This window comes from Urocitellus parryii, chromosome 12 (genome assembly GCF_045843805.1).
Source record: "Urocitellus parryii isolate mUroPar1 chromosome 12, mUroPar1.hap1, whole genome shotgun sequence".
In the NCBI taxonomy this organism is placed as follows: domain Eukaryota; kingdom Metazoa; phylum Chordata; class Mammalia; order Rodentia; family Sciuridae; genus Urocitellus; species Urocitellus parryii.
Window position 1 is genome coordinate 2,468,429 of NC_135542.1, and position 23,985 is coordinate 2,492,413.

General features: G+C 39.2%; 1 long non-coding RNA gene across 2 annotated transcripts in view; it reads right to left on the reverse strand.

The window, feature by feature from the left end:
* Positions 1-4,710: 4,710 nt before the first annotated feature.
* LOC144249818 (uncharacterized) overlaps positions 4,711-23,985 on the reverse strand; it is a 118,593-nt gene continuing 99,318 nt past the window's right edge. For both annotated transcript variants that reach the window (XR_013342330.1, XR_013342329.1), the window contains one exon: positions 4,711-4,876. This is a non-coding gene — a long non-coding RNA (uncharacterized LOC144249818). The remainder of the gene's footprint in view (positions 4,877-23,985) is intronic.

Here is a 23,985-nt window from a genome sequence, read left to right on the forward strand (position 1 = left end):
CAACATTTTATTTATATTAGTCTGAACTCATGGGTACTTATACTTTGGTTATAACCCAGTACTACTTGATTTTGTTGCCCAATTTGTTCCAGCTTTGGCCATCAGAGGTTCTGACAGCTGGCTTCTGAGTCCCTCTGACATACATCCATCTCCCCCTCCCCACCCCTGCCCACGAACACCTTTTTTTGTTGTTTTTAACACTTCCTTCTTTTCTGGCACAACAGAATGCCAACATGCATCAGGCTTGTCTTACATATTTCTTGCTCCAGTGTTAGAATCAATCATCTCTGGATTCAGCCATCTCTCCAAGGCAAAGGATATATTTTATAAAGTAATATTTAACATGGGTAAACTTGAGTTTCACAAACTAATTCTCAAACCTTCTGCTGTGGAAGAGAAAGACGGAAGATGCAAGAAGCAGTCCTGTAACAAGAGCTGGAGTTCTTTTTTATTTTTATTTTTCCCAGTTTCAAAAATATCTTTTTCAAAATGTCTCGATTGTTAAATTGGAAGTAATAAAAGTGGAAGCAGTACTAACAGAAGAAAGATTTTTAAAGGCAAAAACACAGACATTAATAACAGCAGACCCAAGCATGAGAATACGATCTGAAAGAATCTTTTTGGAAAGCATGGCATGTGGGACAATATTTAAATTTTGGTTCAGTGTCCTGGATTGTCAACATACTGTGTTCTCTTTTTATTTATTTATTTATTTATTGCTTTGTTTTTTAAATATCTCATACTGTGCTCTCTAACAATAAAATAATTTTAAAATCAATTTAAATTTTTCTTATATTAATAAAATTAAGATTTGATAATTGTTTACCTTAATGGGGCTCAGTGTGCATTAATCCAATGATCAAATCAGGGTGATTAGAAATTCCCTCTGCTTTTCATTTCTTTGTGCTTGAAGCCGTTGAGCTCCTGTCTTCTAGACCTTCATAAAAACGGACAGCTGTATTTGGGTTCCCATTTCCCCCTCCTCCCCTCTCTCCCTTCTTTTCAGCCTCTGGTAATGGCTATTCTACGTTCAGGTGGACTATTTTAGCTTCCGCAGATGAGGGAGAACACGGGGCACCTGTCTCTCTGTGTCTGGTTTATAGCCCTTCACTCCGCGGCCTCCTCTTCCACCCGTTTTGCTACAAATGAGAGGATTTCACTGGAAGCCACTAATTGGAACCCAGGAACTAGAGATTGGCTTTTCTCAAGACACTTGATGTCAAGTCTTTGCTAGTAATTCCAAGTCTGGGTTTCCTCAGTGACGATTTCTGTCAATTCCTTTTTAATTTTTCCTATGCATGTGCTTTATGTCTCATTTCTTCACATGCCTCATCAATGTTTGGTGAAAAACTAGACATTTTGAAGATTATGGTCTCCAAGAATGAATTGTCTCCCCCACCTCCACACACACAAAAATGTTGAACCCTGAACCCGCAAAGTGTCAGTCTTTAGAGATAGGCCATAGAAGGATGGCCTAATTAGGGTAAACTGAGGTCGTAAGTGTTGGGCCTGGATCCAGTAGGATCAGTCCTTTAAGAAAACTTTGGCTATCATCTCCTCCCGGCCCCCTCCCAGTTTTGCCATTTTTTCCTGTGGGTTGTAGTGGTGCACTTGATGCCATTCTAACCTACTTTTGTAAAGACTATGCTCTTTATCATGTATGATCTCTCAGATCTTTGTTCCTCCAGTTTGGTTTTCAGTCAGTGGTTTGACAGAGAATTCCAAAGAAGGTGAAAGAGAAAGAGGTGTGGGAGAAAGGGAGGTGGGGAGGAGGAGTAGAAAAGGAAAGGGAGGCAGGGGAAGGAGGGAGGAGAGAAGGAGAGGATCAGGGAGGGGAAAAGAAGTGTGAGAAATGAAAAGGAGAAAAGAGGAGAGGAGACAGGTTTGGAGGGGGCGGGGAAGAATCTCCCAGTCTGCAGATTGGCTCTGGATTCGGGGCACTCCAGTGTTTACTGCTCTGCCTAAACCCTCCCCTCCTTCCTGTGCTAAGCTTAAACATCAGCAAAAGAAGAAGTCGTAAGCTCCTCTTGGCTCTTTTCTAAGTGTGTGTCCTGTCCTGGGCATGAACATAGCCTGAAGATTCCTGGTATACATGGGAGCTTTTCAAAATCTCTATTTGCCTAAGAATCTCACTCACCAACTTTTTCTTCTAGACATTTCTTATTTACCCAAATGTTCATTTTTTTTGCCCCCAGGCAGCTGCAGCTTTTTATTTTGTGTTTCATTGTCCTTGAGGCATGTCCTTCTGAAGCCACTTCTCTGTTCTGAGAGAGCACCAACAGGTGCCACAAAGGCAAGTCCTTGGCCTGCTTCGGTTCCTCAGAACACCCAGACAGGGGCACAAGCAGGGATCGAGGTCCACTCCTCCCTTCCTAGAGTCAGGAACCCACACTGTGCATCTGCCCTGGCATCTCTGACCCACCTCGCTGCCAAGCTGGGGAGAAGGGATGGGACAGTGACAAGGTGAAGTGCCACAAGGCGCTCTCCTTCTCTCACTCCTTCTCCTGAGTGTTTGATTCCTGTTGACCTTTAACTGTTTCTAGAGTGCTGATAAAATTCCTTCTGCAGTTTGCCAGCTTTTTCAGTGTTTCTGAGAAGCCGTGAGCTTCAGAGTTTCCCACCGCCTTCACCAATGCCGTTCCTCTTCTCCAGACCAGCAGTTTGCAGGGAAGAGTTCAAGGGAGCAAACTTCTTACCATATCTTTGATCCTGACAGCAAGACTGAAGCGACTTTTTGCTAAAATCAAGGTGTGAACATTCTGATAGGAGAACAGGGCCAAATTTAAGGAATTTGCTGAAAAATCTTGAGTATTGCGGGTTTGAGGGGCACTGCTGTTTGACTCCATGAATCCAAGGATAAGTTTGTGCTGGTCATCAAGACGTAGCACCAGAAGGTTTTTGCATCTTAATGTCCATCAATAATCAGCATTTATTAAGTACTTTGTATGTGCCCAAATCCTCCATAAATATTTTACGCTGTTTATTCCACTTAATCCCTTTGAGATGGGTACTTAATGCTTGACAATGAATAAACTGAGACTTGGCTAGGGTTAAATAACTTACCTAAAGACATACACTGAGTACATAGTAAAGCCAGGATTTAACTCAGACATGCTGAATCAGTAACTTTCTTAGGAATTAATAAGTCCAGGGGTATCAACACTCTTTTCTCAAGTTAAGAGACTTGATGAAGTACAGCACCTGCCTCTAAGGATTTGGCAGGAGTGTGGGGAAGCCTGAGCTGTGATTACAACTCGGCTGGAGGTCTGGTAATCAGCAGCCTCCCTTGTTCTCCTGTTCATGCCTGAGATCCAGCCCACCTCCATGAGCTTTCTCAAAACTGCAGTCCCAGCAGGGACCAAGCAGAGACCAGCCCTTTGAGGTCACTCTCCTCCCCATCTGAATCTCCACCCCAGTGCAGGAAGAAAGGGCAGCACAGAGAAAAAGAAAATGGAGCAGGACACCACCCCCCACAAACACACTCTCAGACAGACACTATTTTTCTAGCCATTCATCACCGAAAGCTTTCAAATGTTCCTTAGTTAAAATATGCAAGAAATTAGCACCTCTATCACTTATGTTTTATATATATATAATTACATTTCTGCAGCCTGTCCTAAGTGACAGGTATAAAGATTTGTGTGTAGGAAGTTCATAAAAACAATATTCATAATGGTAAGTAATTAAACACAGATTAAATAGCCAACAATCAGGACATGGTAGAGTGTGTGTGTGTGTGTGTGTGTGTGATATGTGTAAGCTCCATGACAGCAAGAACACTTACTCTTTCTCCAGAATCTATCACAGTGCCTGTCACAAAAAAAAAAAAATAGTGCAATACATTGACATCGATAGGCCAGTGAACATAATAGAACACTTTGCAGTCTTTAAACAAATTTAAAAAAATAAGTAGATAATTTTTCGAGATATAATGGTAAGCCCCAAAATATACAGATTTTTCAGTACAATTGCAGTTCCTCTTTTAAAAATAAGTTGGGTAGAAAAGACACCTAGAAGGAAATGAACTAAATATAAACACTGACCATTTCCAAGGGGTAAAATTACATAGGCCTTCTATGTTTTCCTTAAAAAATTTATTTTTTTTAATTTTTAAATTTCCAGATTTTAGACTGAATGAGTCGGGTGTTGGTAAAACGCACCTGTAATCCCAGCTTCTCAGGAGGCTGAGGCAGGGGGATTGCAAGTTTGAGGCTAACCAGGGCAACTTAGTGAGACCCTGTCTTAAAGTAAAAGAAAATAGGACTGGGAATGTAGGTCAGTGGTGGAGCACTTCCCTAGCATGCACGAGGCCCTGGGTCTAATCCCAGAGCTGCAAAAATGAAGATAGATAGATAGATAGATAGATAGATGATAGAATAAATGACTTTTAAAAAGAAAATACCTAAAAACATTGTTTTTTGATGATCTGCCATCAGCTTCTACATTTTATTTCCAGGTGAAGTGGTTATAAAGCACCTAGAAGTAGTCACTTAGCAACATAAGCAGAGCACTTTGTTCAAAAAATAGATTCTTAATTGTTATTTATTGACTTTTTGCAAACTTACTACCCAAGAATGGTTACTGAAAGCAAATGAAAGAGAAAGTACAAGAAACAGAAACAGACATCAGTGATCAGCGATGCTTTATTAAGAAGCAGAGGGGCACATTTTCAAGAGGAAAATGGCAACTGGTTACAACAGGAGTCTTAATTAGTCTTGTAGGGTTCAGGGAGACGGAATCATAGCAGAACTTGTCAGCTGGGCCGTCGGGAATAGTTGTAGATACGGGAACCGCTGAAAGTCCAGACCACATTGTTTTCCTTCTCTCCCTGTCCTCCTTTCTACCTGGGGGTTGTTATTCTGTATCTTTCAGTTACCTATAGAAAAAGAGAGAAAGTAAAGCAAAAAGAACAGAAAACAGCTAGATTTCTCTGAGTGTATTTTGTTTGCTTAGATCTGACTTCAGAACTGTATAATTATTTTACATTATTAAACAAATTAAATTCATTTTTCAAAAGCCATCCCTAAAAATAAAAGGCAAATAAAAATAACAAATCTGGTCTTGGGCTAGGGCTGGGGCTCAGCGGTAGAGCGCTTGCCTAGCATGCGTGAGGCACTGGGTTCCATCCTCAGCACCACATAAAAATAAATAAATAATTAAAGTCATGTCCATCTACGACTAAAAAAGTATTTTAAAAAAATCTGAGGTCTTACTGGGGGAAGATGGCAGCGGGAAGGGAGTGAGCAGCTCCGTGCTCCACGCCGCCACGCCCGCAGCGTGTGTTGCCGCGTCTTAAAAGAAAAAGTAAAGATCATTCAAGGAGATCTGTCGACAAAGACTAAGCACCGTGTCAAGCAGCGCTGCCTCCCCTCCCCCAGCCCGCACCCCCTCCCCGGGTGTCCGGAGGGCCGCAGCTTGGCCGCTGCCGCGTCCTGCGGAGCACGTTAGAGCAGACTCTTCACCCCGAGAGTGAGCCGCCCACCCGCCGAGCAAAATGGAACAGCTGATAAGATGAGTGACAATTTAAAATCTAAGGGATCCAACATGGCGGCGGAAGCGGAGAGATCAAGTCTCTAACCCCTTCAGCTGCGCGGGCATAGGGAGAAGTAAACTGACAAAATGCTGTTTGCTCAGGACCACTAGGCAATGCTGAGCTGACGTGGATCCCGGGCGAACAGTCTGGGCTTCTCAGAACACACCGAGCCCGGATCGGCTGCATTCTAGCTCCGGTCCGCCTGCTTCTCGTGACTCAGCACTAACAATCCCGCTGAAATAACTAGTCGGCCCGCCTGAACTCACAGAGGTGAGAGCCAGACGGAGGGAATCAGGAGTGACACGGGACTAGCAGCGTAGAACTCCCGGCTACCGCTCCCACCAGTGCTGACAACTGAGGTCCCTTGCACCAGCTACCAGGGGAGTTGCTACCGGAGGGCAAGCAAATTCGCTGGGGGTTCTCAGCCCCAAGCTCTACAAACTCAGGGTCTGAGGGAGGCAAACAGGGAGAGTGTGCCCAGGTGTTCATGAAAACAGGGCTCCCAGGAGCAGCAGACCTGGCGTGTAGCCAGTATTGTGGTGAGCATCACCGGTGAGCGGGGCCTGGCATGAGGAAACACAAGAGAAGGCCCTAGGCACTCAGGATTGGAGACCCGCACAGTCTGGGAGGAAGAGCTGCTGCACAGTGATTGGATCCCACCTATCAAGAAGAGAAGCTTGGCCCAGTGGGCACAGCTCCACCTACTGGAAGAGAAGTTAATGGAGCTCTATGACTGCATTTATTTTTTTTTTAATTTTATTTTATTTTCATTTTTGTTGTTGTTGTTGTTGTTTAACTTTTTATTAATGTTTTCAATTGTTAATTCTTTTTATTTTATTATTATTACTATTATTTTTTAAACTTTAATTTCCATTTTTTTATTATCATTATAATTTTTTTGTTTTAAATTTTTGTTTTTTCTTTTTTTCTTTCTTTCTTTATTTTCAATTTTTTTCTTTTGTCTTTTCATTTCTTTTCAATTTTCTTATTCCCCCTTCCTTGAATTCTATCTGCCTACACTCATTCTCTTTAGTGACTTCTTCCCTTCCCTTCTAATATCTTTCCTCCCAAGCATCAAATAAATTTGTAAGAGTAAACAGTAACTCAGCAGCCAAACAGAACAAGAAGTAACATGAGCAGCATAAAAAAGCAAGGAAGAAAAGGAGTACAAACAATGCAGGATAGCCTAAATATTCAGGAGGACCTAGAGTCATCAGAAAAAATGGCCATATAAAGAACTCAAGGAATACCTTAGACAGATGGAATGGAACCTTAAAGAGGATATGAGACAGCAAATCCAAACAGCGAAAGATCACATTGAAAATGAATTACATAAACAGATAAAAGAAGAAATTAAGCATCTTTATCAGGAGATAGAGATTATAAAAAAAAATCAAACAATAATTCTAGAAATGAAGGAAATGATAAACCAAATTAAAAACTCAATCGAGAGTATCACTAACAGAGTGGAGCAAGTAGAAGCCAGAACGTCAGATAATGAAGACAAAATATATCATCTTGAAAAGAGTCTAGCCAACTCAGATAGGCTGGTAAAAAATCACGAGAAAAACATCCAAGAGATTTGGGATAACATAAAAAAACCAAACTTATGAGTCATCGGGATAGAGGAAGGTACAGAGATTCATAACAAGGGAATGAGTAACCTGCTGAATGAAATAATTACAGAAAACTTTCCAGAAATAAAAAAGGAAACAGATATACAAATTGTAGATGCATACAGGACACCGAGCACACAAAATCACAGTAGACCAATGCCAAGACACTTTGTTATGAAGATATCCAATATACAGAACAAAGAGAAAATATTAAAAGCTACAAGAGAAGAGAGGCAGATTACATTTAGGGGTAAACCAATAAGGTTAACAACAGATTTTTCATCACAGACGCTGAAAGCAAGAAGATCCTGGAACAACATATTTCAAAAACTGAAATGGATGCCAACCAAGAATTCTGTATCCAGCAAAATTAAGCTTAAGGTACGACAACGAAATAAAAATCTTTCATGACAAACAAAAGCTAAAAGAATTTGTAGCCAGAAAACCAGCATTGCAAAGCATCTTGAGCAAAACACTACACGAGGAAGAAATGAAAAACAATAACCAAAACCATCAGTGGGAAGTGCCTCGGTAAAGACAGAGGACGGGGGGGAAAGATAATCATGGATGAACAAACTGAATTAGAAAAAAAAAAGATAAATAATCAAAGATGGCTGGAAGTACAAATCATATATCAATAGTAACTCTAAACGTTAATGGCTTAAACTCTCCAATAAAGCCACATAGGCTGGTAAATGGATTAAAAAAACAAATCCAACAATATGCTGCCTCCAGGAGACACATTTGATTGGAAAAGACATACACAGGCTGAAGGTGAAAGGTTGGGAAAAAATATACCACACACACGGTCCTTGTAAGCAAGCAGGGGTGGCCATCCTCATATCAAATAAAATCGACTTCAAGACTAAGTTAATCAAAAGGGATAAGGAAGGACATTATATACTGTTAAAAGGAACCATTCACCAACAAGACATAACAATTATCAATATTTATGCACCAAATAATGGTGCTGTGACATTCATAAAACAAATTCTCCTCAAGTTCAAGAATCAAATAGAACACAACACAATAATTATGGGTGACTTCAACATACCTCTCTCACCATTGGACAGATCCTCCAAACAAAAATTGAATAAAGAAACTATTGACCTCAATATCACAATCAATAACCTAGACTTAACTGACATATATAGAATATATCAACCATCATCAAGTGGATATACTTTTTTCTCAGCAGCACATGGATCCTTCTCAAAAATAGACCATATATTATGCCATAGGGCAACCCTCAGTAAATATAAAGGGGTGGAGATAATACCATGCATTTTATCTGATCATAATGGAATGAAACTGGAAATCAATGATAAAAGAAGGAAGGAAAAATCCTACATCACATGGAAAATGAACAATATGTTACTGAATGATCAATGGGTTACAGAAGACATAAGGAAGGAAATCAAAAAATTCTTAGAGATAAATGAAAATACAGACACAACATATCGGAATCTATGGGACACAATGAAAGCATTTTTAAGAGGGAAATTCATCGCCTGGAGATCATTCCTCAAAAAAAGGAAAAACCAACAAATAAATGTGCTCACACTTCATCTCAAAGCCCTAGAAAAGGAAGAGCAAAACAACAGCAAATGTAGCAGAAGGCAAGAAATAATTAAAATCATAGCGGAAATCAACGAAATTGAAACAAAAGAAACTATCGAAAAAATTAACAAAACTAAAAGTTGGTTCTTCCAAAAAATAAATAAGATCGACAGACCCTTAGCCATGCTAACGAAGAGAAGAAGAGAGAGAACTCAAATTACTAACATACAAGATGAAAAAGGCAATATCACAACAGATGCTACAGAATACAGAAGACAATTAGAAATTATTTTGAAAACCTATATTCCAATAAAATTGAAGATAGTGAAGACATTGATAAATTTCTTAGGTCTTATGATTTTCCCAGACTGAGTCAGGAGGATACACACAATTTAAACAGACCAATATCAATGGATGAAATAGAAGAAGCAATCAAAAGACTACCAACCAAGAAAAGCCCAGGACCGGATGGGTACACAGCGGAGTTTTACAAAACCTTTAAAGAAGAACTAACACCAATACTTTTCAAGTTATTTCAGGAAATAGAAAAAGAGGGAGCTCTGCCAAATTCATTCTATGAGGCCAACATCACCCTGATTCCGAAACCAGACAGAGACACCTCAAAGAAAGAAAACTACAAACCAATATCTCTGATGAACCTAGATGCAAAAATCCTCAATAAAATTCTGGCGAATCGGATACAAAGGCACATCAAAAAAATTGTGCACCATGATCAAGTAGGATTCATCCCTGGGATGCAAGGATGGTTCAATATACGAAAATCAATAAATGTTATTCACCACATCAATAGACTTAAAGATAAGAACCATATGATCATCTCGATAGATGCAGAAAAAGCATTTGACAAAGTACAGCATCCCTTTATGTTCAAAACATTAGAAAAACTAGGGATAACAGGAACTTACCTCGACATTGTAAAAGCTATCTATGCTAAGCCTCAGGCTAGCATCATTCTGAATGGAGAAAAATTGAAGGCATTCCCTCTAAAATCTGGAACAAGACAGGGATGCCCTCTATCACCACTTCTATTCAATATAGTTCTCGAAACACTGGCCATAGCAATTAGACAGATGAAAGAAATTAAAGGCATAAAAATAGGAAAAGAAGAACTTAAATTATCACTATTTTCGGACGACATGATTCTATACCTAGAATAAACAAGGAGGGAAATGAATTACAGTAGATGGGGTAGAGAGAGAAGATGGGAGGGGAGGGGAGGGGGATAGTAGAGGATAGGAAAGGTAGCAGAATACAACAGTCACCAATATGGCAGTATGTAAAAATGTGGATGTGTAACCGATGTGATTCTGCAATCTGTATTTGGGATAAAAATGGGAGTTCATAACCCACTTGATTCTAATGTATGAAATATGATATGTCAAGAGCTTTGTAATGTTTTGAACAAACAATATAAAAAAATCTGATACTCTAACTGGCAGTGTAACCATTAAGAAGAATTGTAAATTACTCTGAAGCACAACAACTTGGCTATATATTCACAATAGGATAAACCTGAAAGATAAAAAGAAAAAAAGAAAAGAAAAAAACCTGCAAAACTCTAAATGCATTTCCATGATGGTGGTAGTAGAAGTAGCTTGTGTTATGTGTTTGTAGGAGAGTTAAGTCATTATTTAGATTGACGTTGACTGAGAGTTTTCAGTATGGATGCCAAGATTAATGATGGTAGGTAAAAATCCTGGATCTAGAGTTTGAATTAAGAACATTGTATTAATTCCCGACTTTTCTTTTTTAAAACATTATGCATTCATTTAGTTTTGTGCTCTGAAAAGGCCCATAAACAAAGACCCACCCAGTAGTGATGACATCTCAGAATAGATATTTCAAATAATATTTCTCTCTATGGAAAGCAGGACCCATAGAGAAATGACTGATTCCCAAGTACAAGGAAAGCCCAACACATCCTAGCAAACCAGAAAGCAAGGGAACTTTCTAAACTATTTGTGTCTTGCCAAAAGGATTCATGAACTGATTTGAAAAGGCTCCCACTGGCCAAAACTGAAACAATTTGAACATCAACAAAGCTAATGATTGCAATGGATTGAATCACATTAACTATTTAACCCAGTGTTAATAATGACACTTAAAAAGAAAAAGAAAAAAACCTCAACTCATTAACCAACCTTGGATATGTACTGGAGAGCCAACTCATTATCTTATAACTGGTCATTAAAAAGTGGGGAGAGGGAGTGAAGCAATTATCAGAACTTCCTTATAAAATCCACACATCACAGCATTCAAATAATTGACAAGGAACACATTTCTTTCTTGATTACCCCAGCCTCAAATGAAGGAAATGAGATAGAATATTACATTTTACAACACTGATGAATTAATGGGTCTAGGCTAAGATTATCAATTATTGATAAATGTCACAGAAGAGAGACAGAGACAGAGAGAGTTAGACATTATGAGCTTCCTAATGGAAAGCTACCACTGTGAAACAGTCCAGTCCAAAAGAAAAAGGAAAAAAAAACTTGCATCTGCTTAAATTTCTAGATAAAACTTTGAAAAGATAAAATAGCCAATCAAGAAAATTTGAAAGCAGGTTGACTATATGATGATATTGAGGAATTATTGCTAATTTTTTAAGAGACAATGGTCTTACAGGTTTTTTTTTAATGGAATACTTTCATGTATATTTTAAAAATCCAAAACAAAAGGTCCAAAACTTGTCACCATTGCCCCCACTGTCTGCTTAAAGTCACACAGATTGTAATTTATGCGGCTCAGATTGAAGCCCTGTGGATTTAAGCACAAATTGGCATGTCACCCCAAAGATATGAAAATTACCCTAAATCTGCAAACCTACTTTTCAAAGCAGTTTTGTGCCTTCTTCAGCTGTGGAAACCCATACTTCTCAGTCCCCATCGTCGTCAAAGTGTTCCCTACGTGACCCTGCTTTGCTCTGATATCCGCGATGAAGATTGAAATGCATACCAATGGCAGTCTTATGTTAGCGTGCTTTCATCTCATACATCATACCTGTCAGTTCACTTCACTGAGCAACTTTGAACGGAGGCGTCTGGCACAAGGACAGGGAATTTACATTTTTTTCTTGACTTTTCTACTCATCCTGAATTCATCAGAAAGCCCCTGGGTGTGCTGGGAATCAAAATAATAACACTTTTTAATGGCACTTACAGTACGTGAAATCTAGCAACATGAAGACCCAGTTTGGATCAAGCATGAAGGTCATCCAGTCTTCTGGTAACTGTGACTCGGAACCCACAGAAGATGTGTAACAGTGGTCTACCTTATGCTTTGAATATAGCCCTTGCTGCTCTGCCATTGTGACTTATTTTTAAAGGACATGTTTCTTTCTCTCCCTCTCTCCCTGCTCCCTGCCCCCAATCTCAGGGGAAACAGGATTCCCTTTCTTCCCCATCCTAGGCAGAGTTATCTGTCCTTGGGCACCTACCCACCACAGGAACCAAGTAATTCAGACTTGGGGATGGCACCAGGAAATCTCAGAAATGACTCTCTCCCAAATTAAGAAGTGAATTACAACTCCAGACAGAAAACATGTGAACTGTAGTCTTTGATTCACATCTTTAAAAACCCTCTGCTCCCACTAATGGGCAGAATCACAGCCTCTGGGACAGGAGTCCCCTGTGTTTCTCCTTTGCTAGCAAAGCAATAAAAATCTGTTTTCCCTTTTCTCAAAACCATGTCCTCGTTATTGGATTGACGCTGGGGACTAGGATGGAGCTTTTGGTAACAGACGAACTGGTACCTAAAATCTGTGAGTTGTCCTGGTACTACACAACTTTTTCCCCATACACATGTGGCTTGACTTACAATGGAGAAGTCTATCAGAATTCGGAAATATCATAAGTTGAAAATGCATCTAACACACCTAAGCTACCAAACCTCACACCTTAGCCTAGCCTCCCTTAAATGTGGTCAGAACTCATGCATTAGTCTACAGTTGAGCAAAACTGTCTAACACAAAGTCTGTTTTATTAGAACTTGTTGAATATCTTGTGTAATGTCATATTAACACTGCCCCTTGGAAGAAGCCACATGTGGAACAGTAGCACACATGAAAGATGACTGTGTGTGATGTCACGTCTCTGGACATGGAGAGTTTGATCACTACAGAGGCTCTTGTTAGCCTATCTGATACACACTGAGGGAGACCTTAGGCAAAGTGGGAAGATGTGGGTAAGGCATTTAAAGATGTCTGTTTCCAGAAAGATGGGGTAGGGCTGGGGATATAGCTCCGTGGAAGAGCACTTGCCTAGCGTGTGTGAGGCCCTGGGTTCAATTTCCAATCTACAAAAAATTAATTAATTCCCTTACAAGATGAGGCAGACTCTCATTTTCCTAATTCTTCCTCTAATGACATTATGTATAAGACAGAAATAAAAATATTCTGAAAGGTGGAACAGAAAAGTCAAGCCAGCCAGGGACAGTGAGACCCTGGGAAAAACACAGTGGCAAGCGCATTGAGCTTTCTTTCATCATCATTTATTCTGAATTAGACGCTAGAAAAGCCAACAATCCAGAAAATTCAATGAAGACAAACAAAAGTGTCCCAAGACTTCCCTGTCTATCCAAAGGATGTAAAGGGGAAGTTTAGGAAGACTGACAATGTGTAGCCCATAACAGCATGACTCCAGCCAATGTCCCCCAAAACCTCACTGCCCCAGCCCTCAGCAAAGACAAAGTGGAGAACCTAGGTTTCCCAACAACTGCCCACAGGGATGTGCTGCTCACTTCCCAGGACAGTGGCACCAGAAAAGTCTGAGTTATGAGTCAGGACTTTCAGCCCTGCTAGGTAATAGTGGGCTCCCTCTCTCGGTATCAATGGAAATCACACAAGAAAGAGTCCTGAGAACCCCACACTCTGCCATGCGGCTTCAGAGATGGTTAGGTGGCGAGGTAGGACTTTCACCACTGACCAGTGGGAATGAGGCCCCTGCAGCATGTGCTGGCTGAGACCCTACGAGAAACAGTGATGAGTCACCCCAGCCCCAATCAGCCAAGGTGCAATCAGCAAGGCATAGTGGGATTCCAAAAACCCCACCCACCCCACAAGTAATGAGGTGCCCTCCTCATCTGGGGAGCGTCACTGAAGGCCAAGTAGGAAACCTGGACTTCCACCCATCTGGCAGTAAAGAATTGGTGCCCCACTTCCCCTATCAGAGCAATGTCTGAGGAAACCTGCTTCAAAGGAAGATGAAAGCTAAATATGGTGGCCCACGCCTGTAATCCCAGCGACTCAGGAGGCTGAGATAGGAAGGTTGCTGCTGAGGGCCATTGCCAAGTAGGAATGACGCATCGAAATTTCCTTGCCAGCGTACCCCATGTTAAATGGACTTGCCTTGGAAATCCGCTGTGACCTTGCATGTGTGTTTGAGAAAGGTGACCCTGCTCAATGACCAGGGTGGATGCAGGTTTGAGGAAGTATCTCGCTCCTTGGGTTTAGGGCGTTCCCGGTTTAAGACAAGTTTAAGGCGTTCCCGGTTTAAGACAATGTGGTTTCAGGGAAGTTCCAGGTTTAAGTTTATTGCTGCTGGGAATAGGGCGTTCCTGCTGCCTGAGTTCCCATTGAGTTCTCGTGGAATTGAGAAAGTATTTGGGACGTGAATTGTGCGGGCAGATTTGAGATTTCCCCTGAACCTGTTTGTAGACGGTCAGTGTGAGTTCGGGAATAAAGAATTGCTGTTTGAATCTACAAAGCTGTGAGTGGCTCGTGATTCTGTGCCCAGCCAAGACTGCGGCAGGTTGCAAGTTCAAGACCAACCAGTCTCAGCAAATTAGGGAGGCACAAAGCAACTTAGCCAGACGCTGTCTCAAAATTTAAAAAGAGGGGTGGATGTGGCTCAGTGGTTAAGCATCCCTATGTTCAATCCTCGATACCAAATATATACATAAAGCAAAATCTGAAATAACTGAAAGGAGAAGTGGTAAAAACCAGAATAATACTTAGAGACTTCAATACCTCTCTCTCAACATCAATAGAACAACTATACAGAAAATCAAGAAGATAGAGGATCTCAACAAAACCAGCAAGCAACAGCATATACCCGACATTTACAGAATACAACACCCAACAGCGAAATAAGCACGTTTTTCGAATGCTTATTAAATTCATTATAAGAAAGCACACATCCTGGATCATAAAACAAACCTCAACAAATTTAAAATAGTTAAAATCATGATACAATGTTTCTTGACCATGATGAAATCAAATTAAAACTGAATAAAGATTGTAGGAAAAGCTTCAAACACCTAGAAACTAAATAGCAATCTTCTAAATAACTCAAGTCAAAGAGAAAATCTCAAGGGAAATAAAAACTATATTGAGCAAAATAAAAATGGAAAGAAATGTAACAAAATTTGTAGAATGCAGTTAAAGTGGTTTTGAGAGGAAATTATATACACTAATAATATCCATTAGAAAAAAAAAGAAAAATAAAAAAATCAGTAATCTAAGCTCCCATCTTTAAAACCTAGAAAAAGAAAAATTAACACAAAGCAATTATAAGAAAGAAAATAATAAAGAAGAGAGAATTAAACTATATTACCACACAAAAACAGAATGGATGCATACCTATAATCCCAACATCTTGGGAAGCTGAGGCAGGAGAATCACAAGTTCAAAGCTGGCCTTGGCAACTTAGATCAGCTCAAAATCAATCAATCAATCAATAAAACTGGGATTGAAGCTCAGGGGTAGAACAACCCTGGGTTCAATACTCAGTACCATAAATACATACATACATACATGCATACATATGATAAAGATGTCAAACAGCTGAACTTAAAAAGGGCTAAAAAGTCATAAAACCTCTAGCAAGACTGACAAAGGGAGAGAAAAAGAGAAGACACAGATTGCCAATATCAGACACTGCAGAGAACAAAAGGATAAGAAGAGAATAATATGAAAAGTTCTATACATATAAATTCTACAACAGGAACAAATAAACCAATTATTTGAGAACCACAAACTAGCACAATTTCCTCAATACAAAATAATATTGATAGCCTTGTAATGATTAATAAAATTCAATTTGTAACTTAAAACCACTAAGAAAGAAATTCCCAGGCCCATGTGTCTTCATTGAAGAATTCTGCCAAATGTTTAAAGAATTAACACTAATTCTATACTGTCTCCAGAAAAGAGAAGAGGAAATAAGACTTTCCAGTTCATTTTAACTCAGCATTATTTTGATGCAAAAATCAGACAAGTTATGTCTACTCTCACCACTCTTACTCACCATAGTACTGGAAATAAGGCAATAAAATAAAATGCACACAGATAGGAGAGGAAGAAATAAAACTAGCCCATTACACAGATGACATAATAGTCAATATAGAAAAGACCAATAAATCTGCAAAAGTTGATAGAACTAAAAAATGAGTTCAGCAAGATCTCAGGGTATGAGATTACCATAAAAATCACTTGTATTATATATTAGCAATGAACATGTGGAAACATAAATTTAAAATAAAATACTACTTATTATTTTAAAAATACTTTAACTGAATATCTAACAAACATATATGCATATTGAAACTTATTGGCTAAAAATAGATGAGACATACCATGTTCATGGATTGGAAGAATTAATGTAGCAGGAATGCCAGAACTTAAAAGGTAGCTCTGTGATTAAAGCACTAATCTAGAGGCCCCAGGTTCAATCCCTAGCAACACACACACACACACACACACACACACACACACACACACAAACACACACACAAAGGAATAACAGTTCTTTACAAATTAACTTATAGGTTTAGTGCAATTTCTACAGAATCTAAGCAAGATTTTCTATAAATGTAGATAAAATTCTTTTAAAATTTTATATGGAAAGATAAAGAAACTAGAATAGCTAAGTCAATTTTAAAAAAATAAAGTTGAGAGGAATTATTATCTTCAAGAATTACTGAAAGCAATAATAATCAAGATTTGGTGGTGCTGGATGAGGAAATAGACTTATATATCAATTTCACAGAATCCAGAAATATTCTCATGTAAATATGGAAAACTGACTTTTGACAAATGTATTAATGCAATTCAGTAGAGGGAGGACAGTCATTTCAACAAGTCATGCCAGAGAAATTGCTCACACACAAAGACCAAAAAGAACCTTAATGTGTATCTTACATCTTACATAAAATTAATTCAAAATGGATCATAGACTTAAATGCAAATTTTCAAATTATAAAACTTATCTAATATCACAAGAGAGAAATCTTAGGGATATAGACCTTGGTAAAGAGTTCTTAGACATGGTACAAAAATCACAATTTTTTAAAAATTGAATTAATTTTCAATAAAATCCCAATCTTTTGCTTTGCAAAAGATCTTGTTAAGAAAATAAAAAGGGGGGGGATCCAACATGGCGGCCGGCGAGCAAGCAGCATTTTCTATACCTCCGCAGTAACGGGATCAGAGAGACACATAAATACACTTGCATGGGACCTGCTGAGGATCTTCTAACAATATTCCACTGAAAGGAGACCTGCCGATAACTAGTAAGTCTGTGTGAGGGGTCAGTTTGTCCCAGGCGACTGAATCTCGGCAACGCGGATCAGGGACACAATCCCGCCGGTCACGGTGGCAGCTGGACTGGGCCCCGCAGGGCTGAGTCTGCGAACTGCCTCTGGCGGTTCAGCGCTAGGATCCACACTCCTACCACCCCACCCCCCTCCAGCCGGTTCGGAGCAACGCGGAGCAGGGACACAATCCCGGCGGCTGGACTGGGCCCTGCAGGCCTGAGTCTGTGAACTGCCTCTGGCGGTTGAGCACTACAATCCACACCCCTACCACCCCAACCCCCTCCAGCTGGTTCGGAGCAACGTGGAGCAAGGACACAATCCCGCCGGTCACGGCGACGGCTGGACTGGGCCCCGCAGGGCTGAGTCTGCAAACTGCCTCTGGCGGTTCAGCGCTAGGATCCACACTCCTACCAACCCACCCCCCTCCAGCCGGTCCAGAGCAACGCGGAGCAGGGACACAATCCCGCCAGCCGCGGAGGCAGCTGGACTGGGCCCCGCAGGCCTGAGTCTGTGAACTGCCTCTAGCGATTTGGCGCTAGGACTTTGGCAGCGCTTAGGGCTGAGTTCCAGCTTTGAGACAGAGGAGAGAAGCGCTCCAGTTTGGTTCCAGACACTGGTCGGACCACAGAGGAGGACAGCAGCCGCCATTTCGGAGAGATGATGTAATCATCCCCATGTTCTACTGATCTCAGCTCATTCAGCTATGGAACAGGTGATTTCAGGCTGGTAAATTTCAAAAACACAACAGTTGCACCAAGCAGAAAGAAGCGTGTGCAGTATGAAAAGATAAGGAAAGAAAGGATCACAAGCAATGCAGGTCAACTCAACTTTAGAAGAGGTAATAGCTGCAACAGATGGAATATCAGATAAAGAGTTCAGGATATATATGCTTCAGATGATCTGGAGTCTCAAGGAAGACATGAGACAGCAAAATCAGACAATGAAAGATCACATTGACAAACAAATCCAGGAAGTAAAAGATCAATTTCACAGGGAGATAGAGGTAATAAAAAACAAACAAATAGAAATCCTAGAAATGCAGGAAAAAATAAACCAACTTAAAAACTCAATTGAGAATACTACCAGCAGAGTAGATCACTTAGAAGAGAGAACATCAGACAATGAAGACAAAGTATTTCAACTGGAAAAGAACATAGACAGCTCAGCAAGTCTACTAAGAAACCATGAGCAGAATATTCAAGAATTATGGGACAATATTAAAAGACCAAATTTAGGAGTCATTGGGATACAGGAAGGCACAGAGCTCCATACCAAAGGAATAAATAGTCTATTCAGTGAAATAATAAGAGAAAACTTCCCAGACTTGAAGAATGAGACAGAATCCCAAATCCTAGAAGCCTACAGGACTCCGAATGTGCAAAATCATAAGAGATCCACACCTAGATACATTATAATGAAGATGTCCAACATACAGAATAAGGAGAGAATTTTAAAAGCTGCAAGAGAAAGAAAGCAGATTACATTTAGGGGTAAACCAATCAGGATAACAGCTGATCTCTCAACACAGACTCTGAAAGCTAGAAGATCCTGGAATAACATATTTCAAACACTGAAAGAAAATGGGTTCGAACCAAGAATCGTGTATCCGGCGAAATTAAGCTTCAGGATAGAAGATGTAATTAAAACCTTCCATGATAAACAAAAGTTAAAAGATTCGCAGCTAGAAAACCATCTATTCAAAAAATCCTTGGCAAAACATTACAGGAAGAGGAAATGGAAAATAACATTGAAAACCAACAATGGGAGGTAGGACAGTAAAGGGGGGAAAGTAGTCAAAGAGGATAACAAATCAGGTTTAGTAACATCAATAAACAAATATGGCTGGAAGAACAAATCATATCTCAATAATAACCTTAAATGTTAATGGCTTAAACTCACCAATTAAGAGACACAGGCTAGTAGAATGGATCACAAAACAAGACCCAACAATATGCTGCCTACAGGAGACGCATCTGATAGGAAAAGATATTCATAGACTGAAGGTGAAAGGTTGGGAAAAATCATAGCACTCATATGGACTGCGGAAACAAGCAGGAGTGTCCATACTCATATCTAATAAAATAGATTTCAAGCCAAAGTTAATCAAAAGGGATAAAGAAGGACACTTCATACTGCTCAAGGGAACCATACACCAACAAGACATAACAATCATAAATATATATGCCCCAAACAACGGTGCTGCTATGTTCATCAAGCAAACGCTCCTCAAGTTCAAGAGTCTAATAGACCACCATACAATAATCATGGGAGACTTTAATACACCTCTCCCACCACTGGACAGATCTTCCAAACAAAAGTTAAATAAGGAAACTATAGAACTCAATAACATAATTAATAACCTAGACTTAATTGACATATATAGACTATACCACCCAACATCAAGTAATTACACTTTTTTTCTCAGCAGCACATGGAACCTTCTCAAAAATAGACCATATATTATGTCACAGGGCAACTCTTAGACAATATAAAGGGGTAGAGATAATACCATGCATCTTATCTGATCATAATGGAATGAAACTGAAAATCAATGATAAAAGAAGGAAGGAAAAATCAAGCATCACCTGGAGAATGAACAATAGATTGCTTAATGATCAATGGGTTCTAGAAGACATTAAGGAGGAAATTAAAAACTTCCTAGAGTCAAATGAAAACACAGACACAACATATCGGAATCTATGGGACACATTGAAAGCAGTTCTAAGAGGAAAATTCATTGCTTGGAGTTCATTCCTCAAAAAAAGAAAAAAACCAACAAATAAATGATCTCATACTTCATCTCAAAATCCTAGAAAAAGAAGAGCAAAACAACAGCAAAAGAAGTAGAAGGCAAGAAATAATTAAAATCAGAGCTGAAATTAATGAAATTGAAACAAAAGAAACAATTGAAAAAATCGACAAAACTAAAAGTTGGTTTTTTGAAAAAATAAATAAAATTGACAGACCCTTAGGCATGCTAATGAAGAGAAGAAGAGAGAGAACCCAAATTACTAGCATACGGGATGAAAGAGGCAATATCACAACAGACACTTCAGAAATATAGATGATAATCAGAAATTATTTTGAATCCTTATACTCCAATAAAATAGAAGATAGTGAAGGCATAGATAAATTCCTTAAGTCTTATGATCTGCCCAGATTGAGTCAGGAGGATATAGACAACCTAAACAGACCAATAACAATAGAGGAAATAGAAGAAACCATCAAAAGATTACCAACTAAGAAAAGCCCAGGACCGGATGGATATACAGCAGAGTTTTACAAAACCTTTAAAGAGGAACTAACACCAATACTTTTCAAGCTATTTCAGGAAATAGAAAAAGAGGGAGAACTTCCAAATTCATTCTACGAGGCCAACATCACCCTGATTCCGAAACCAGACAAAGACACTTCAAAGAAAGAAGACTACAGACCAATATCTCTAATGAACCTTGACGCAAAAATCCTCAACAAAATTCTGGCGAATCGGATTCAAATACATATCAAAAAAATTATACACCATGATCAAGTAGGATTCATCCCTGGGAGGCAAGGCTGGTTCAATATACGGAAATCAATAAATGTTATTCACCACATCAATAGACTTAAAAATAAGAACCATATGATCATCTCGATAGATGCAGAAAAAGCATTCGACAAAGTACAGCATCCCTTTATGTTCAAAACTCTAGAAAAATTAGGGATAACTGGATCATACCTCAACATTGTAAAAGCCATCTATGATAAGCCACAGGCCAGCATCATTCTGAATGGAGAAAAATTGAAGGCATTCCCACTAAGATCTGGTACAAGACAGGGATGCCCTCTCTCACCACTTCTGTTCAACATAGTCCTCGAAACACTGGCCAGAGCAATTAGACAGACGAAAGAAATTAAAGGCATAAAAATAGGAAAAGAAGAACTTAAATTATCACTGTTTGCAGATGATATGATTCTATACCTAGCAGACCCAAAAGGGTCTACAAAGAAGCTATTAGAGCTAATAAATGAATTCAGCAAAGTGGCAGGATATAAGATCAACACGCATAAATCAAAGGCATTCCTGTATATCAGCGACAAATCCTTTGAAAGGGAAATGAGGACAACTACTCCATTCACAATATCCCCCCAAAAAATAAAATACTTGGGAATCAACCTAACAAAAGAGGTGAAAGATTTATACAATGAAAATTACAGAACCCTAAAGAAAGATATAGAATAAGACCTTAGAAGATGGAAAAATATACCCTGCTCATGGATAGGCAGAACCAACATCATCAAAATGGCAATATTACCAAAAGTTCTCTATAAGTTCAATGCAATGCCAATCAAAATCCCAACAGCATTTCTTGCAGAAATAGAAAAGAGAATCATGAAATTCATATGGAATAATAAAAGACCCAGAATAGCAAAAACAATGCTAAGCAGGAAGTGTGAATCAGGCGGTATAGCGATACCAGACTTCAAACTATATTACAGAGCAATAGTAACAAAAACAGCATGGTACTGGTACCAAAACAGGTGGGTGGACCAATGGTACAGAATAGAGGACACAGTAACCAATCCACAAAACTACAACTATCATATATTTGATAGAGGGGCTAAAAGAATGCAATGGAGGAAGGATAGCATCTTCAACAAATGGTGCTGGGAAAACTGGAAATCAATTTGCATCAAAATGAATTTGAATCCCTATCTCTCGCCATGCACAAAAGTTAACTCAAAATGGATCAAGGAGCTTGATATTAAATCAGAGACACAGCATCTGATAGAAGAAAAAGTTGGTTATGATCTACATACTGTGGGATCAGGCTCCAAATTCCTCAATAGGACACCCATAGCGCAAGAGTTAACAACTAGAATCAACAAATGGGACTTACTCAAACTAAAAAGTTTTTTCTCAGCAAAAGAAACAATAAGAGAGATAAACAGGGAGCCTACATCCTGGGAACAAATCTTTACTCCACACACTTCAGATAGAGCCCTAATCACCAGAATATACAAAGAACTCAAAAAATTAGACAATAAGATAACAAATAACCCAATCAATAAATGGGCCAAGGACCTGAACAGACACTTCTCAGAGGAGGACATACAATCAATCAATAAGTACATGAAAAAATGCTCACCATCACTAGCAGTCAGAGAAATGCAAATCAAAACTACCCTAAGATACCATCTCACTCCAGTAAGATTGGCAGCCATTAGGAAGTCAGACAACAATAAGTGCTGGAGAGGATGCGGGGAAAAGGGCACTCTTGTTCATTGCTGGTGGGACTGCAAATTGGTGCAGCCAATTTGGAAAGCAGTATGGAGATTTCTTGGAAAGCTGGGAATGGAACCACCATTTGACCCAGCTATTCCCCTTCTCGGTCTATTCCCAAAAGACCTAAAAAGAGCATGCTACAGGGACACTGCTACATCGATGTTCATAGCAGCACAATTCACGATAGCAAGATTGTGGAATCAGCCTAGATGCCCTTCAATAGATGAGTGGATAAAAAAAAATGTGGCATTTATACACAATGGAGTATTATTCTGCATTAAAAAATGACAAAATCATAGAATTTGGAGGGAAATGGATGGCATTAGAGCAGATTTTGCTAAGTGAAGCCAGTCAATCTTTAAAAAACAAATACCAAATGACTCCTTTGATATAAGGGGAGTAAACAAGGACAGGGTAGGGACAAAGAGCTTGAGAAGAAGATGTACATTAAACAGGGATGAGAGGTGGGTGGGAAAGGGAGTGAGAAGGGAAATCGCATGGAAATGGAAGGCGATCCTCAGGGTTATACAAAATGACTATAAGAGGAAAGGAGGGGTAAGACAAGATAATACAAATGGAAGAAATGATTTACAGTAGAAGGGGTAGAGAGAGAAAAGGGGAGGGGAGGGGAGGGGAGGGGGGATAGTAGAGAATAGGACAGACAGCAGAATACATCAGACACTAGAAAGGCAATATGTCAATCAATGGAAGGGTAACTGATGTGATACAGCAATCTGTATACGGGGTAAAATTGGGAGTTCATAACCCACCTGAATCAAACTGTGAAATATGATGTATTAAGAACTATGTAATGTTTTGAACGACCAACAATAAATAATAAAAAAAAAAGATTAAAAAAAAAAAGAAAAGAAAAAGGCAAAAAAAATAGATGCAAACCACATATCTGAAAAAGAACTTGTACTATAGTATATAAAGTCTACACATTAATTTTAAAATTAAATTATAAATGTGCAAAAGACATAAGGAAACATTTCACTAAGATGCAGAAATTAAAAATGATCTCATGAAAAATAAAAGTTCAACATATAGCCATTAGGGAATTGCAAGTGAAGGCTGTCTTGGTACAGAATGCCACAAACTTGTTTAATTTATAAATAATAGAAAATATTTCTTGCAGTTCTAGAGACTTAGAAGTCCAAGATTAAGGCTCCAGCAGATTCAATGTGTGGTGAAGGTTGAGTGTCTGCTTCCAAGTTGGTGCATTATATTTTGAGTCCTGACATAATAGAAGGACAAAATAGGGCTGAGGCCAATCCACCAGCCATTTCATAAGGCACTATAATTCATCAATGAGGACAGACACTTGACGACTTAAGTGCTTGTTCCAAAGACCCCACTTCTTAAGACTACCACCATAGAAATTAATTTTTTAAATATTTATTCTTTATTTTAATATGGTGCTGAGGGTTAAACCCAGTGCCACATGCATGCTA